Below are 6,478 nucleotides of genomic sequence, written 5' to 3' on the forward strand. Positions count from 1 at the left end.
ACGCATTTCTTCAGTGCAGATTTTGCAGTGATCTCGGATTTTTTTTTCACCTTCCCTCGTTTTCTGCTTATATTGTTTTCGCGTGCACTCTGAGCGCACGTGTACGACGATTCTGTTTTTATTGCGAAAGCATTATATTCCCAATAAGCACAACAGCCGGCTTTGCTGTCTGCCATCGGCAACTGTCCATGGCATGAAATTAGGGTGACGTCATGTACGCAGGTGTACGATGCCACAGCACATGTAAGAGCACATCTTTAATACTGAATGACGAAACGTAATGTACAGTTATCTCAGAGCTATGAGTCATAGTCATAATATGGAACATGACTAGAAGTCAGGAGAGCACGTAGCATGGCTAAGAAATGTACTGGTCGAGTAACGTACTATGAGCTGCAGACTTACAATTATCGCGAACAGATATACCTCATAGTCATGATGCATCCCTCACCGATAATTATGCAACGTAATATGACTCACGGCTTTAGGAAGTGAGCTACAGCTAGTAAGCAGCAGTTTTTCATTATGCAATCATGAGTGAGTCATTAGGCAACGTAGCATAACTCATCACTTCAGAAAGCAAATTTTAAACGAATGAGCCGAAAATATATGGTACCGATGTATACCTTCTTCCATTCCGACACGTAGGCAGTCTTATGTGTATCCGCCGTATTTTTTTATTTAAAGAAATTCGCTTATGAATCAGGAACCACCACACCACACTCAGATTACATATTTAGGGATCCTGGCGATTCTGATGTTGACCCGCCAGAAATATTGCAACCTGCGAGGGCCTTCGTTTTCGGGTAAAACATGATTTTATCCGAAGTAGCCTTAAGAAAGATGTAGTTAAATTCGTACTACCCGAACATGCGCCTCATATATAACACATGTATATAACAAAAGTGAATACGCGCATGAATATGAGCGGATACCTTGTGCTTAATATAGAGGAATATTTTCGGTCCACTTGTCACATCATAGCTGCTGTTAACGGTGACGGGAGCTAATTTGAAGAAACGCTCAAAAAGTATCTTTAAAAACGAGGGGCCAAAGCGCTACATGCGCCTAAGCTACACGATAAGGAAAATGTTACGTGCTGTATACATTGAACGTGTCAGCCGATTGCCAATATGATTTCATAGACTAATAATAGAATTTGTTTTTCAGAACTGACAGCTTTAAGAATTCCAATTGTACCGACGTACAGTGAAGGAACGGAATAGCCTTGTATAACACTAATCTTTATTTTAGAGATGTTTTAGTACATGTTTTCTTACAAGCTTGGTATTTACTTTCCTTACATTTTCCTGTCGTTAAAATGATTGACCTTACAATCTGTGTGCCATTTATTGGGACTTTTTAATTTTCTCACATAGTTCGGCTCTTGCTTTTGTGCGCGTACATTCACATTACAATGCCTCTTGAAATGACTCTCCGCATTACGGCACTGGAAACGTTTTCTTCCGTGCGCGTGGAAGATACTAGCAAGAATTGTGAATACGTGACACAAAGTTTCGTGCCTATTTTGTAGCATTTCACTGCAATAACCTTTATTACGCACGTGGAGCAATACATTTGTGCACAAGGTTCAGGTCTGTGTGTTGTAGGAACTTTTTCCACCGTTTAGCTTCTCATTTTGGCTAATGTCACACTTCTGCCTATTGAAGTATGCTCTTTTTTTTTGTTTTGTGTTATCGCGCTTTCATTTAAATTATTGCCTCAGGGACTCGATATCCCGACGGTGGACAGGATTAGAGTCTTAGGGCTGTACATTCAAAACAACGGTTTCAATGGAGAAACAATAAAAAAGTTGGAGATATGCGCGCAACAGACTATGCGGCTCATCCGCAGAATTGCAAATAGGTGCTATGGCATGAAAGAAACGAATATAATCAGATTAGTTCCAGCCTTTGTAATAAGTAAGATTGCTTACGTAGCTCCTTTCCTTAATCTGAAGGCAGCGGAGAAGTCCAAGCTGGAAGGGATCATTCGCAGAAGTGTCAAGCAGGCGCTGGGTTTACCAATTCGGACCCCCATCGCAAAACTTTTAGAACTAAGTCTTCACAACACACTGGATGAAATTGTGGAAGGCGTGACAATCTCGCAGTACGAAAGGCTGTCGGGAAGCGTTACAGGCAGGAAAATCCTAGCGAAACTAGGAATAAATTACGAGAGTCAGCGAGGTCCGAAATTGGACATGTGCGCGATAGGCTGATGATCCCACCACTACCGAAAAACATGCATCCCGTCCACCACAAGGATCGCAGAGAGAAACGGGCTGAAGCCCTCGGCAAATGTTTCAAAAACTATCCGATAGAAGACGTGGCGCCTACGTGGACGTACGTGGACGCAGCTAATTGCGGGAAGGGGAGAATGGTGATAGCGGTAGCTAGCGCCGAGACATATCTCCGAGCCGGCGCCTCGATCACGACGGGCAGTCCCGAAATTGCAGAAGAAGCCGCCATCGCACTTGCAATAGTGGGCACGGATGCGTCAACGATAGTCAGTGACTCAAAGGTAGCAGTGATGAACTTTGCCAAGGGGAGGGTCTCCCCTCTGACGAACGGAATCCTGCGGACTGCAAGGGACGACCGCAAAATTCGCATAGTCTGGACACCTGCACACGCATCCCTGGCTGGAAATGAAGCAGCTCACGAACTGGCTCGAGGTCTTGCTTCCCGAGCCAGTGGCCATACCGAGGGCTTCACAGACAGGGATCGTCTTATGTGTTACAGAGAGATCACACAACATTATAGGCTTAATCGAACGAAGTACCCCGCCGCTGATAAATCATTGACAAAGAGTCAGGCCACCTCTTGGCGCCGTCTGCAAACTTATACGTTTCCGAACCCGGTTATGTGTAGTCGTTATTATCCGGGACAATATTCAAACGAGTGTAAGCAATGTAAGGCCAAAGCGGATCTCAACCATATTCTCTGGAAATGCCCTTTTGCCCCCCTGGAGGGACAAAAAATAGTCACTTGAACAATGGGAGGCTCTCCTACTCAGCTCCGATCCGGAGACTCAAACAAAAGTCGTCCAACTGGCCGAAGACGCCGCCAGGAGCCAAGACCTTCTGGCCGTCGTTTAGGCGATGGGCCTATATGCCCTTCAGACTGTTGGCAATAAACGTTTTGCAATCCAATCCAATTTCCTTTCAATGCACTTTTGTTTTGTAACTTCCCCATCTGTTACAGATCTCCTCCCAAAACCTGGCAATATTTCTTAAATAGAGCCGCTGTGACGTTGCATCATGGTCTCACAGTGTACAGGTGCGGCAAGCCTTGTATAGAGGTGAAGTTCTTGCAGAATGCTGGTAAACTACGCAAAAAAAAAAAGAAAAAAAAAACAAGTTTTACACTCTACGGAAAATATTTAGTAATCAGTATTTTATTACTTGTTATGAAATAATGAAAAAAAAACTGGCGTTTATATAACATATTGCTGCTGCTTTAAAAATAAATAAACTCTAAAAACTAGAAACATCAAACTGCTTAATAAACTGATTCGTATCGAAATGTGTGTTCGAAAATATGGAGCACAATTAAGCTCCATCTTTAAAAGAATTACGCTCAAACATTAATGGCTCGCTTCTATTGTCTCACACATGCTCATTAGTTAGCACGCAGTCGTACGTTATCGCATTATGCGAAGGACCACTCGGCACAGGAATCAACTCCGCATTTGTCGTAGCATACAGGTGGCCTGCGTGACTAAGCGTGTCTGGATCACGATACAAAGGTGCCGGAGGGTTTCACTGGTCGACACCCATCACAGAGGAGCTGCCCGAGTTGCAAGCTACCAGCAACTCGGCCACGTTGCGTGGCCTCGTGGCGTCACAGTCTTAACTCACCTGTCAGTCTCCGGTCATTTCACAAGCCAGATGCATGGTTAATTGGCAGTTATTGTGGCACACTCTGTCCGCAGGCTGTCCACTGATACTAATAAGCCAAGAAATGCTCTTGTACTAATAAAAGGAGAAAAAGGGAGGCAATGCTTTATACATTTTATTCGAATTCCATTGCGTTCCCTAAGTTAGGTCCTAATTGTGTGTGAGCCTTTCCGTGAAGTGTTGATTGCTATCAGTTCACATAGCATGATCTCGCGATGGGACTGACAGATAGTTTAGAAGTGTAGTTGTAGCTGCATCTCTAGTTTTTTGACCAGAGGGTACACGCTGCAGGCCGTGTCTTAAACGCACAACTCATCAGATGCAAGCGCTGCTGATTCCTCGTGAGTGGACGGGCGATTGAGAAGCCGCTATTGTGTCGCGGGTTGGGAGGGCTTTTCGAGATTGTGCGAGACAACAGCTCGCATAATCTCGGCGAAGAGTTATTAGCGGTTCAGGAGTGTGCCTCTAAACTCAGCAGAGGCGCGGCCATATATAATTTTGTCTGCGCTGTTTGATGGCACAAAGTTGGCTGGGCTCATTTCAACAATGGTTGCGACTCTGTGATGCAGACGAGTGATCCCTCTTTCATCATTAGTCTTGTATGCCGCGCCACACACTGGCCGCAGGTTAGTCTACTCGCACAGCTATGCGCTCTATGGCTGCGCTGCGCTTATTACAATTTTCGCGTCCACGGTGTATGCAGTATACGGTACAGTCTTTAAAGGCCTCTGCTTTTTATTCAGTCAGTTAACGTGTTCCAGTGCGTTTTTGTGCGTGGCCTGGGCTTATGTTCACTGTAGCTTTTGAATGCCCTGCAATATTTAGGTGGAAGCCTTACTTAGCTCTGAATATTTCGCCTGGGCGAGATAAGACCGCAAGATCCTACAACGGGAATTGAACACCTAACCAGCGCTGTCTTGCGCTGTGCCATCGGCGGGGTTCTGTCAAATGAGCACTACAGTAGAATCAGCCCCAAAGGTTTTCGCCTTATCGCTCTTAAGGGGTGCTAAGTACCTCAATATTGTTTTAACGAATCAGTGACTGCACTTTGGCGAGCAAAATAGCGATTACTTGCTGAACGACGACCTTATTCTGCGACTTCATGTCCTAAAGAATAGTCGGCGGTCGGCGAAGGTTACAGTTCCGCCGCTCATGCAAGCGATGATCAAAGATGACGAATGGGGACGCTGTAACTGCGTCGCAAAAAGTAGAATGCGCCCCCCGTAATAATTATTCAGATAATTTTATAGCCTTTTTAAGTATTGTTACGTATTGTCACATTGCCCCGTTCGCGTGCGAAGGGCGGTGGATGATGCACTGTCACAGCATAGTTAAAAGGTTCAAACCTCGCAAAAGCTGGCCTGTGGCCGAAAAGTCACCGACGCATGAAGGCGGAGATTGCAGATGAACACAGGCAGAGGACGGGCTCTTCGCGGCAGTGTCTGACCGAAAATAATGGAAACATTCAAGTGTAACACTTATTAAAATTCACTCTTGTTTCGGCAACCATGTCATAATATATCCTCGGTAAGAGATTGCGGCAGAAATGCAGTTTTTAAAAACCCCCGAGAAAACTTAGCGCCAGAGTTTCTATTGGAGAGCGTTTGCTAGTTTTGCCCCGCACAAAGGGAACAATGGTCGAAAAGAGAGGAGTGGCGGTCCATGAAGGAGTAGGAGAAGGACATGGCGCTATTTTTAATTTAATGAAGGCACTGAGGAAGGCAAATACGGAATATGCCTGTTCTCCGAACGGTATTACAAAACGTGTGGCGGAAGTAATGGTTTTGTCATGGTTTCGAGCTCGGATTCATGTGATTTGGTGGCTCAATAGGGCGACGTCACGGTAACGCGGCCGCATTGCGCTTATCGAGACTTATGGCGATTTCCAGTGGTATATTGCGCTGGGCGCCAAAACCGGAATAAGCGACCGTACCGCGCTTATCCAGAGGGAGGTTAATCGGATGAGTGCACCAGAAAATGTGAAAATGTTTTGTTTTGTGGGAGACCACAAAGTACGGGAGGCCTTCCATCTTGATTAGCCTTGAATGTAGCCCGTTTAGTTTACTTAGCGTCCCGTCATTAAGGCCGTTTAACCGTTTTAACCTGGCGATTAGGCTTATCGAAGTAGTGTAGATATACTCTTCCAGTACATTTCAGGCGTTGTGCAGTCGTTTGCATCAGCGATGCAGGCCTGTAAAGAAAAAAAAAAAAAAAAAAAAAAAAAAAAAAAAAAAAAAACAACTCAGGGGTCACTGCAGGACCTGCATTGAGAGAATGCGAAATCCTTAGGGCTGATGCGACGTTCTCACTTCCACTAACTACCTAACACCAACGATATAACATTACCTCATCACTAACTACACATCAGTAATTATCGATCACTGACCAGCTATCGTTAATCATCTTTATCAGCAATTGTTATCACTAGCAGGTATCATTTTTAGCATTATAATTTTATTATCAGTAATCAGTTCTATCATTGACCAACGACTCGATATGACATCACCAGATGATAACGTCACACCTGGCGACTCATTTTGGTAACACATTTAGCGGACAGGTTTTGCGGACACAACAAAGCCT

At 44.7% G+C, this 6,478-nt stretch overlaps 1 pseudogene; it reads left to right on the forward strand.

The window, feature by feature from the left end:
• The first annotated feature begins 1,837 nt into the window (after positions 1-1,837).
• Positions 1,838-3,094, forward strand: LOC146186537 (uncharacterized; annotated as a pseudogene).
• The last annotated feature ends 3,384 nt before the right edge of the window (positions 3,095-6,478 follow it).

This window comes from Amblyomma maculatum, chromosome 6 (assembly GCF_055883805.1).
Source record: "Amblyomma maculatum isolate TAMU_Amacu chromosome 6, ASM5588380v1, whole genome shotgun sequence".
Taxonomy (NCBI): domain Eukaryota; kingdom Metazoa; phylum Arthropoda; class Arachnida; order Ixodida; family Ixodidae; genus Amblyomma; species Amblyomma maculatum.